The following is a 13,640-nucleotide window of genomic DNA, read 5'->3' on the forward strand; positions in this document are numbered from 1 at the left end:
ATGAAACCTTGAAACATGTCTTTTAGGATTGTTTTAGAGCTAAAATGAAGTAGAATTTTATATTTACTCATCTTCTTGTCATTTTTTTTACCAACCCTTAAGATGGAAGGAAGCTTTGTTTGGTATTGGTCTTTAGAAGAATAGTATTGTAGACTCTATGAGACAATGTTTTTGATGTACACATGGAAAAGAAGATGCCAAACAATGTTTTCTACATGTTTTTTGCATCAGGAATTAGACACTTCAACATTTTACTTGGATATCATATTCCAACTCTATTTATTATGTTCACAACTGGAGACAAGTTACAAAGATAGTAGCAAAATAAAAAGAAAGTTGGAGGAAAATAAGTATCAGTTTATGCAACTTCAAGATGATGACATTGTATGTGTGAGGCATCTACATAAGTTTCTCAAATTATAGGTCTAATATGTATCTTTGTTGGAGAATAAGTTTTGCCATATTTTTTAGCTACCATTGTACATTTCAAGTCTTAGGTCTTTGTTGGTATATGTATGGCATTTTTAGTCTTAATTGTATAAGCCAGTTGATTGCCTTTGATGTTAGTCTAATGATGTATTTTTCTCCTTTCCAATCCTTATTGAACTCTCATTGTCTATCATTGTAATTTTGGCATTGATCTATAAAAAAAAACTAAATAATTGTTTTCAAATATTAAGGGTCATAAAGTTGATTTAATTATGTACTATCAAATAGTTGAGAGATGGTTAATACTAAATGAGAATTTAGAAAAAAAATTGAATGGCAAGTCAAATAAAATCCTAAAAGAATAAGAGGAATGAGAGTTTATTAGTTGATGCCTATCCCATACGCATCAACAAAATTTAACTAGTGATTAAACTAATGGAATTTCAACCAATTGGATTTGATATATTGTTCTTATTCTAAAATATATTTAAATTAATTAATAGACATACAATTTTTTAAACAAAGCATATTTTGAAAATTATTGTTTCACACAATATTTGCGCTTAAATTAAAAACTTACAAGCTTTTTATTTCATAATTTAAATTCAAATTGGTCCATAAAAGGTTTTTGTTGTATTATTACTTTTTATTTTTGAATTGATAAGAGGCCAAAGTCAAGACCAATTATTATTTATTGTGGTTAATGATTATTATTTATTAAGCTTGAGTAGAATCAAATCCAATACCTCCTACATAAGAGGTTCAAAATTTATTGTCGTGTTGTAGGCTCTTGCCTCTTTTTGCTATATTTTTTTATTAACTAAATGATATTATAATTTTGTTTTACCTTGTTCAAAGTGTGGACATTGGGGGAAAATGAATGGGTAAGAAAACCCTCTGTTAAGTTTGAGACTTGCATCTTGTTTGAGAAAGTATAGATGTCCCAAAATAATGTGAGGACTTAAGAAGGCATACCTTCTTGTTCTTATAATTTTATAGGTATCAAAATTACAATGTTTATTCACCCCTTTTCATCGGGATTTAGAATGAATTCCTTCTATTACATAAGCATTTTACCGAAATGAGATGACCCTTTCTTCTTCTTGAATCCTAGGATTGATTTATTTTGACCTGTCAAATTGCATGCAAGTTGAAACCTTAATCTTGGAAAGTCTCAAAACAAAAGGCTAATATCTTTATTAGATAATGCATCCCATGTACCTCACTTTCTGAAGTTGCATCTTCCTTTGATAAATCTTTAAATATACCTTCTTATGATTTAATTTGAATTGTAAATCTTACATATATTAATAATATAAGATGAAATACAAGAATATTTAAACCTGTCATTTTCTCACATCATAAACTAGAAAGAAAATACAAAAAAAAAAAATAGAAAAGCCTTAATCAATATCACTGATAATTCTCATAAACTAAGCTGCAATCTCAACATGGTCTTTCACCTATCCCTAAATCCTTGCAGTCTTACAACCACTTATATTGATCCACTCATAATTTTACTTGACTAATCAAAGTAAGTGATTATGAAGGCTACAATGAAGAATGGTTTAAAAAGAAACCACCCCTTTGTTATCATTTAAATTTCATATATTATATTAACCTTAATTGTATTTAAAGGCTAAGAAATTGGTAAATAGGGATTTTTCATATTTTAACAACATTAAAAAGAATCCTACTTTTAGAAAGCAAAAATAAGGTTAATATAATCATTATATATTGATCACATTCTATAGATTATCTCAAATAAGCCTTTTTTTAAACAATTGTAGATGCAATTTCTTGGAGAAACTAAGTATTAAGAAACTTACAATTTTTAGCAGAGAAAATATAGATACTTCATAAATACAAATTGTTCAAAAGAAAGATTAAAATTATTAGATGATACTAGAAGGATAATAATTGCAAGACAATGCTAAGATTCCACATATGTATTGATGAAGGGCTTCACTAAGAGCTTTCACCAAGAGAACTTCCACAAAGAAGAGCTTCACCAAGAAGAAACTTCCTCTCAAGATTATACACACTAAGATCTTTCACCTCCAAGCTTGGTTACAAGAGATTACACCATGAGAGCTTTACTACACTATGAGAGCTTACACTTGAAGAGCTTAATTACAAATGCTCATATGCCTTGCTTAAATGGGCACTTCCAACCCAAGACATTATAGACACAATCATAACCCTCATCATTGAGTTGCCCTACTGAAATTAAATTCCTGCTCAGCCTTGGAACATGTCTTACCTCATGTAGTAGCCAATGGTTCCAATTATGTAACTTAATCTTAACTTTTCCCTTTCCAACAATCTGATAGGTTTCATTATCTCCCAAATAAACAAGTCCAAAATCCCCTTGGACATAATCAATGAAATAACCTCTATGAGATGTAGCACAAAATGAAGCACCAAAATCTAAAACCCATGAATCATCAACACTTTCTAAAGACAGAAGCAAAGCATCCTCTTTGGATTTGTTACTTACTACATTTGCCTCCTTGTCTCCATCTTGCTTTTCCCCTTCATTTTAATTTTGAGTCCAACAATATTTTTTCTTATGCCTTGGTTTCCTATAGTACCGGTAGTTGTTTGGTCCTCTTGATTGAGACCTCTTCCCTTTTGACTTTCCTCTTGATTTTCCATGATTTTAGGAATTATTTCCTTTCTCAGTCATTCCACCTCAACTTTGTGTTCAAAGAGCTTCTAGATACATGTACATTTGCGTGAAGTTTTCTTATGAGTTTCCTAACTGAAAATAACATTGATCACATCATCATATTTTAGAGTATTAGATCTAGAAATGGAACTAATAACATCCATTACCAAGCCATTCCAACTTTTAGGCAAAGAACACAAAATCAAGAGATCCCTAATCTCTTCATCAAAATTAATACCCATAGAAGATAACTTACTAGTAATAGTATTATAATTATTTTAATTGATCTGCAATAGATCCACCTTCTGCCATCTTCATATTAAATATTTGCTTCATGAGAAATACCTTGTTTGAAGTTGAGGGCTTTTCCTAAATTTTTTTTGGGTTTCCATCAACTCTTGTATCGTCTTCTCTTTTTTAATATTAAATGCCACTAATAGTTTCATGCATAATCAAATGCTTCCAAGTGCCTTTCTATCTAAAATATCCCAATCATCATTTGTCATTGATCCCTAATTCTTGGTTTTTTCTTCCAACAGCTTCCATAAATCTTTCTGATAAAGATAGTCTTCCATTTGCATTTTCCATAACTTAAAGTTCTGCCCATTAAACTTATCAACCCTGAGCTTACCCTCATCTACTATTGTTCCCACTCAACCATGAGACTTTCTTGTAGAGGATAACTGAAAAAACAATCTCCCTTTGATACCACTTGCTAGGATTTAACCTTAACCATATACATAAATAACAATTACATGCAAATATAAACAATAAAAAATAATAATAAATCAAATAGAAGATAAAAAAAGACACCAATATTTAACGTGGTTCACCCAAACCCTAGGCTACATCCACCAAATAGCATGTCCAATAACATTACGATCCAGTGATTACAATCTTATTACAATATGTAATCCCTTACAGCTCAATACCCCCGCAAGAAGCAATTTTTGCATCACCCACAATGAAACAATCCCTAAGCCTAAGCCCTTTTATGCAAATATTTTTGTCTCTTTTAGGTTAAAATTAGTTCCAATATATTGGCCATAAATTGGCAAATAAATAATAGCCAATTGGCAAATAGTAGCCAAAAAAAATAAAATTGGGATGATGCCCCAAACCCCAAAGAATTTATGAAGTATGTCTAGTACTTCCCTAATCAATCACCACAAACTAATAGATGTATGGGGACCAGCTTAGGTATCTTCCCTTGGTGGCTCTCATTATTATGTTAGATTTATTGATGATGCAACTAGAGAAGTATGGGTTTATTTGCTTAGACAAAAATCTAATGTATTCCAAACTTTTAAGAAATGGAAATTCTTGGTTGAAAATGAGATTGGTAAGAAATTAAAATGTCTCAAATCTAATAGTGGTGGTGAGTATTGCAGTCATGAATTTGAAGATTATTGCCCCATTAATGGTATTCATAGACAAAAAATTGTTCTGAGGACTCCACAGAAAAATGGAGTGGTTGAACGCATGAACAGAGCTATAATGGAGCATGCAAGAAGCATGAGGTTGCATGCAGAGTTGCCCTTAAACATGTGGGTAGAGGTTGTTAATATTGCTATATATTTGATTAATAGAGGTCCCCCTACTCTTTTGGGCTATGGTATTCCAGAGGAAGCATGGACTGGTACGAAGGTGAGTTATTATTTTCTCATAAACTTTGGTTGCGAAGTATTTGCTCATATAGATTCTAAAAATAGAACCAAGTTGAAAGCTAAGTAAAAAAAAAGTGTATTTGTTGGATATGAAATCAATGAATTTGGTTATAGGCTTTGGGATTTTGAAAATCATAAAATTGTAAGGAGGGATGTCATATTCAAAGAGAAAGTGTAGAACAAAGATCTATTGCAACAACATGAGAAGAAAGAAGATCATTATATAGTGTTGGATGATACTCCAAAGGATGTTGTTCTAGCAATTCCTCATGATGTACAACAACCATAATAATAAATACTACACATACCAATAAATTTTAGACAAACAACAAAGATAAGTAGACCTCCAAAAAAAAATTCTCCTTCTTTGTACTCTATTTTACTAATAGATGCTAGTGAACCTAAATGTTATAATGAAGTTGTGTAGGTGGATACATAGATTTAGTGGGAGTCTGATTTGAAAGATAAAATAGACTCCTTGTTGAAAATAAGACATATGATTTATGCAAGTTGCCTATAGGTAAAAGTGCCTTAGAAAATAAATGGGTTTACAAGTTAAAAGAAGAGGATGGAGGTAAGTAAATATTTAAAGCTAGGTTAGTCAAAAAAGGATTTGCACTAAAAATGGCATTGATTTTGATGAGATATTTTCTCCTATTTTTAAAATAACTTCTATTCGAACTATTTTAATTATTGTGGCTACTGAAGATTTGCATTTGGAGCATCTTTATGTTAAAACAACCTTTCTTCATGGTTATTTGGACGAAGAGATATATATGGCATAACCACAAGGATTTGACATTAAAGGTAAGGAGAACTTAGTGTGTAGATTGAAGAAAAGTTTATATGGCTTGAAGAAAGAACCTCAACAATTATGATATATGAATTTTGATAGGTTTATGCATGAGCATGGATATAGTAGGTGTCACTCAAATCATTGTGTTTATTTTAAGAGGTTGGATGATAACAACTACATTATTTTATGTTTATATGTTAATGATATGCTTATAGCTAGGTCTAAGATGGATCGCATTAAGGGTTAAAGGAAAAGTTAGCACATGTATTTGTTATGAAGGATTTGGGGGAAGAAAAAAAAATCCTTGGTATGAAGATTTGTAGAGATAGGAAGAATAAGAAATTGACATTATCTCAGGTTGATTATATTGTGAAGGTGTTACAACATTTCTCCATGGAGAATGCTAAAGCTGTTAGCACACCTTTACCTAGTCATTTGAAGTTAACTAAGGAGATGTGTCCAAAGACATAGGAAGACAAGGATAAGATGTCCAAAGTACCTTATGCTTTAGCTGTATGAAGCTTGATGTATGATGTGGTATATACAAGGCCAAATATTGCACATTTTTTGGGAGTTGTTAGCAGGTATATGAGTCATCTAGGAATTGAGCATTGGAATGTAGTTAAATGGATTCTCAGATATTTGAGAGGTACATCTAGTAAGTGTTTACACTTTGGGGGATCTACTACTAATTTATAGGGCTATGTTGACTCAGATTTGGTAGGAGATATTGATGTTAGGTGGAGTACTATAGGTTATGTATTTACTGTTGGTGTGGTAGCAATGAGCTGGGTTTCTAGGTTGTAGAAGGTTAATACTTTATCCATTATAGAGGCAGAGTATGTTGCTACTATAGAGGCAGCCAAGGAGATGATATAGCTTTAGTTCTTCTTAGAAATATTGGGACACCCTCAGAGGGATAATTATTTGTTTATAGATAGCCACAGTGTCATTCATCTTGCAAAGAATTCTACTCAGCATTTAGTTGCAGTACCATTTCAATTGCTCAATTTTGGATGATGGATAGTTAAAGATGGACAAGATACATACAAATGACAATCCAATAGATATGTTTATAAAGGTAGTAACAAAGGAGAAGCTAAATTCCACTTTAGCTTCGATTAGTCTTTTAGGCTGAGTAGAATAAAAGAAAAATAGAGTCTAGGGTGATTTGATATTCCTATGGGAGTTACAGGTTTAGTAGTTCTATGGTTAGTCTCTAAGTGGGAGGTTATTATTGTGGAGTCTGATTAGTCTCAAAGTAGGATATTGTTGTGATGTGGAGCCTAATTAGACTCATAGGTTTATTCAACACAATTTTCTCCCCATATTATTTCTACCAGAGTTTGGTGGCAGTGCCCCTTATATTGTAAAAGGCATCGACTTCTATTTTTCCAGATGACTTATTCTAGCCCTAATTTTGTAAGCAAAAAATAATCTTGTATAAAAAGTCTTAGGGTTAATAATTTCATAATGTAATGGTGATATTGTAGCTTCTTGTGGCGGTATTGAGTTCTAAGGGGATTGCAGATTGTAATCATTGGACAATAATAATATTGGACTTGCTATTGGTGGATATAACCCATAGATTGGGTGAACCATGTTAAATCTTGGTGTCTTGTGTTCTCTTCTATGTGATCTATTATTTTCTAATATTGGTACCAAAAGATGATGTACTAATATAAATATTCCTTGTTAGAGGATGGACCATCTTAGGAGTTAATAACAACATTCAGTACATATTAGTCCATGTTATGAGACTTTGAATCCCTATTAGGAGATTCCAAACTTGTTAGGAGTTGTGCCAACCCTATTAGGAGATGTTGAAGATAGCTAGAAAAAATTCCCAAATAGCTTCAAGGGAAAGATTAATGAACCCACTATCCAAATGATCTCGATATTATTCCTTGTAGAATAATATAAATGAATAGTACTACTCCTTCCTCTTTCTCTCCCATCAACCATACTTCTGCTCCTTCTGATCTTGTAACTAGATCACAAATCTTGCATCCAATATTCCCTTGGATTTCTTACTCACATTTAGTAAAAACTCTCCTCCTTTTCACACTTTGCACTCAATACAACTATCACAACATATGTTTACAAAAAAGGAAAACATATTTCCTTTATACCATATCTTCAAAATAATTCCTTGAGTTGGCCTTGAGGCTTTTCCAATTAATTATAATAAGATAATTAATTAATTTATAATTACAATAGAATTTTCAGCTCGTAGTCTATACAACTCCTCACACATGTAATACTAGGGTTTGTGCATCTGCTGACATTATCATTTAAAATGTCATCAATCACTAGATGACCACACATCAATAGATTATATCGCTGCCAAAAGATATAATGCAAACATCATAAACTAGTTCTTAAGTACTATGTCTCTATACTACTCTATAAATCAGGTATTACTTTTATATGTCTTTGACTTACATGTTGCACATTGAACCTTCACATTAGGACACTATACCACATATGTCATGTTCGTGCATCACCAACCAATCAAAACATTGTCCATACAACTAAGATCTATGTCTACTACTCTGTTAGTCTTCATAGACTTATTACTGTGTTGAAATCAATGACAAATAGAGTCATGAATGAAATATGTCAATACTCTCCAATACTTAGGATACTCCCCCAAAGTAGTATCATCAAAAATCATGCTTACAATCTCCCCCTTTGGCATTGATGAAAACATAGATGAAAAACATTGAAGTTCTAAGAATACCAAATAAGACTCTACTACTATTGGTGATATTCTCATCTTTTCAAATCCTTTTCATCAATCAAATTTGGAATCCTCTAGAACACTTCTTTGTTCTTTTTCTCTTTTAGGATTGGTAATAGTTGTTCTCACTAAACAACTCACCATACATCAGAATTACTTATGCTACATATATCCCTCATAGAGATATTCCTCCTTATTTCTCACATGAATCTTTCTAAATATCCCTAATAAAGTAGAGATTTCTCTTGCACTCTTCTACCCATATGTACTTAGGAGATGTTTTTCATGCATATTCTCCCCAATTGACATCAATGGCAAAGACCTTACTATTTCAATTTACTGCTCCAAATATTCAACCTGTTCAAGTGCCCAAAGATACTATTCAAGACCAAATACCAAGAGTCCTCAATGACTTACCTAATCATAGATACTCTCCCATACTAGAAGCATCAACATTCAGTCCATTCTAACAAAAGTGTTTTGTACCACTGGACTATTAATGCCTGATGCAACCACTCAATTTATACTACATAGGAGGTGGTTAAGCCCTTGTCATGAATTCTGAGGGGAGTGCTGAAAAAATTTCTAATAATCTCTCCCTCAACGTTACCAAAAAGTTTGAGATTTGAAACTATGACCAAGCTTTGATACCACTTGATAGATGCAATCTCTACATTTTTTGGTAATATAGTTATTTAGATGTCTAGAGTGTTGTCATTTATGGTGACATATATTTAGTATTTTATTTATGTATTTAGAGTTAGAAATTTTTCTAAGTGTTGGACATTTTGTAGTAGTATAGAGATAGATGCGATGTGTACAGATGACACACTTTGAGTTAGCTCATGTGTAGTTGAAGATTGACAGATGACAATGTGCCAATGACATATGTCATTGCATAGACCTATATGGATTGTAAAACACAAGTTACAATTTATTTACTAGGCTCTAGTATTTAATAGGACATAAAAAAGCATATCAAAGAATTGGATTGTATGAATTAAGGAATTATTTTGGTGACAAAATGTCGATATCTGATTGAAAATATCATTGGAAAAGAGTATTTTAAGAAGGATATTGTTGAAGACTATGTGTTTCAATCATTTTTTTTTCACTGATGTCAAACCTACTATTTACTAGTAAGACAATTGCTTATAAGATTCAAGTACTATCACTTAGTTGATTGATGAAGATGATTTGACCAACAAGATGTAACAAAAGCACCTAGAGGAAAGGTTGAGTTATGATTATGTAATTAAGTACAAGGATCAGTTAAGACAGTGATGACATGATGTATTGATGATCTACTTAAGGTTACCAAATAGCTAGCTACACTTAGAAAGTTTATTGGAATAAGTTAAACAGAGTTTGTCTGCCAAGCTTGACCGAATGGATAATAGGTGCCTAGCAAAGTTAGTGCAAGCCAAGAAAAAAGTCAGTTGGAGCTGAGTGAAAGAAAATTCTAGTAGATGCCTATTAGAATTGGTAATCTTTCCTTGGTTGTATTTATTAAATGGGATAAACCAAGGTATCTCTTATGTTGTTTGTCCTCTATTCCACATGTGAGGACAAGTCTTTTTTTGTAATTCCTTTATTAAGAAAAATAGTTTATTCGTCCTTAAGAGGATTATGACACTTGTTATGCACACACTTATGAATGTGGAAATCATTCACATGGGAGTTACAAATAACTCCTCTTCTCATCTCTTTATAAGAGACGCTTCTCTCTCATTCTCTACAACACACAATCATGATGTAGTTCATGAAATGAGCCCTATGGCTCCACATTCTCTCTCTCTCTCTCTCTCTCTAGGCATTTTCCTTATTCATATAATTCACAAGGGGTTTTCTTTGCTTTCCCCTTTCAAAATCCTTGTCTCCTTTTTTGTGTTGATCTTGCAAAGCTCATATAAAGTATGGTAAGTATTTTCATTACAAACTCTCTTGGATTAATTTATGGTTCTTCTTTTTTTGTTCATTTCAATTTCATTATTGCTAACATGTTATTAGAGCTACTTAATCCTTGTTTGAGTTTTTGTATGGTTACCATATTGGAGAATTTTTGATGAGAGGAGAAGAGGAGCAAAACTTCATTTTTAATTTTTTTTTTGTGAGTTTTTTTATAAGTTTTTTTTTTTCTAATCCTCTTTGGAAGACTTGCCACCAAAGAATTATAACTCTTGAGTAATTAACACTGGCATTTTTTTTCTCTTGTTTTAGAAGGCTTGCCACCAAAACAAGAGAGAATTTTCACTTATCTTTTTATAGATTACTAACATTGATCTTGGGGCTAATTTATTTATATATTGGCATTTTATTTAACTTAACGCTACTTTACTCTTATATTATTCACCTTTGAAGAATCTCACTATATATCTCATGTTCATCATCTCCAAATCTCGCTTCGTATTAGCTGCCTTACAGTAAGCATTAATTAAAATATTGTCGATAAAAATATGAGGGGACAAGCCATTGCTTGGCATGAGGGTAAAAATTTGATTTGTTGTACTTGCCATTTCTTGTTTACAAAGTCCATTAATGAGAGTATTAAAATTAACAATATTAGGTGCAAGCCCATTTTTAACCATTTCCTTTTCTAGCCCAAAAACTAAGGATAAATTTCCTTCCTTGCAATGTCCATCAATCAATGAGTTATAAGTGAAATTGTTAGGAAAAATGTCTCACTTTACCATTTCCACAAGGAATTTATGTGCTCACTTTATGTAGCTTATCTTGCAAAGCCCGATGATAAAAGCAGTGTATCAATAACATCAGGCATAATTTTTTTTTTGTCAATTTCTGTCCACAGCTTAAAAGCTTGCTCTATATTACCATTCTCGAGATGTTTATCAATCAATATAGTGTATACAATTTTGTCAGGAACCAAACCTTTCATCTATAGCTTTCTCTTCCTCTTGTAATTTGAGTTAGTAGACCCTTAACATTAAAGGGGATCTGGATTGTGGCTTATAAATATTAACAAGAACTACCAATTTTTCTCCAAATTGGCCTTTACATTTGGAAGCCATCAAGGATTTCTTCAATGCTATAATTTAGGATTTCTAGGGTTTGATGTCCAAGCTGCCTATTTCTGCCATCAAGCAATTAATGTGATCCATAGATTCTTCACACACTCATATTTAATATTACTCTAACCAACATTTAAATTTCATATTTTATATTACTCATGAAGTTGCTACACTCAATCGTTTTCTTTTACCATTGAAAAGCCAAAGTTGCTTTAAAATATCGTAGGAAACCTTCCCCATTAAATTGATACTAATTTTGGCAGCGTAATCATATCTCTCTATCAATGGAAAATACATTAAGGGCTTATTTGACATGTGTCTATGTGTTTACAGAGTTAGTATCATTTTTTCTCATCATTCCTTCTCCATAGTCTTAACTATTTTTAAAAACTCATCATTCCTTCTCTACAGTCTTAACTATTTAAAAAAAAAAATCATTGATTTTTATTCCCTCTGACGATATTGGCTAAAAGTGATGTCTTTGAAAATATTTATTCACTTGCAACCATAAGACAATGTCTCTGAAATCTTTCACTTTCCTTTCATAGTTTTAATTTAATATTTCTTGCATGAAAAAATATTAAAAAAAAACACAAATAAGGCTTGAACTATTGCATCGTCATCATATAGAAATTTATAAAAAAATCTTTTTGGTCTGATAAAATGGTTGTAATTTATTTGATTATATCATGAACTTTTTTAATTGGATCTTTTTTTTGGGCTTGTCACCTTTATTTCTTGCTCGGCCCATTATTTATATTCGTCTATAAAATCTATCATTTCTTGCCTATTTCTCGTAGTTGTAATGTGTTTTTTTATATATTATTGTTTTCTACTCATTACAGTTAAACATTTTATTCTTCATCATTGGTTGCATTCTTTAAAATGAAATAATAACATCATCTTTTTCTATTTTTATTCTTGAGTGTGCAGCCAACACCATGTATCTCACTAAACTTCACTGTTTAAAAGTAATGAACTGCAATTTTTTTTTGCTCATTTCATTTATTCTAACTGATTTTTAAAAAAAAAAAAATTTCAATTCTTATGTTAAACTCATACTAGATGTTAAAAAAGAAAATAAATAAACTTGTTTATATTCTAATATGAAATGAAGAAATCTTTTAAGTTGTTGAAATGGCTCAAGTCACGTAGGTTTTCAAAAATTATTCATGCTTTTTTTAAGTTAGATTTTTTAATCTTATCTATTACTCTAACTTTAATATTTTTATTAAAGTAAATATTATTATTTTATTTCCCTTACTTACAAAAGAGATTTAGCTTAATATGAGAAGATTTTTTGTTCAATTAAATTCTAAAGATCAAGTTGATTCTTAAAAAAGAAGACATATGACTAACTAATATCTTATGTTAAATTTCTTTGAAGTAGGAATGCTTTTTTAAAAATATTGCTTAAGTTTTTATATATAATTTAAAAAATAAATAAATAAATAAATAAATAAATAAATAAATAAATAAATAAATAAATAAATAAATAAATAAATAAATAAATATATATATATATATATATATATATATATATATATATATATATATATATATATATATATATATATATATATATATATATATATATATATATATATATATATATATATATATATCTCACATTCAATTTATTATATTTTTCCCTTCAGATTTGACCAAGATTTATTTTTTGTATTTTTCTCTTCAAGTTTGACCAAACTTTTATTAAGGAGTTTTTACTCATTTAAATGAAAGGGATATATAAAAATTAAATAATTATTTTACAAATTTTAAACATTTGTTATATGTTACATTAATTAAAGTTTTTTTTCAAAAAAATTAATAATATTTACATAAAGAGAGGGTTTCTTTCTTTTAACTATTTCATCTTTCAATTAAATTTGTGCAATTGAGATATTCTACTCGAAGAGCTCTATCTATTTCAAATCACAATGTTTTTCAAATCTTTCCTTTTCATAGAAAAAATGTGTGTTAAAAAAAAGGGGGGTAATTTTTTTAGCTCCTTCATTTACAAAGTTATTTTCTCTTTTTTGTGATTATATCCTCATCAGGTATCAAGGTATGTGGCCCATAGAATCATTGCTAATGGTAAATCATAATTCTTTCTAAGTATTATCAATTGTCATTTGAATATATTTCTTTTTAAGGATATATTTATTCGATTATATATGGGTGCACACATATATGTCCAAATAAATATATAATTTATTATAACTATGATAATTAGTAAATTGGTATATTCCTTCAGAAAGTAAATTAGTATATTCCTTCAAAAAGTAAATTAAGTATCCATGTT

This window comes from Cupressus sempervirens, chromosome 3 (genome assembly GCF_028749045.1).
Source record: "Cupressus sempervirens isolate cs-2001-9-10 chromosome 3, ASM2874904v1, whole genome shotgun sequence".
In the NCBI taxonomy this organism is placed as follows: Eukaryota; Viridiplantae; Streptophyta; class Pinopsida; order Cupressales; family Cupressaceae; genus Cupressus; species Cupressus sempervirens.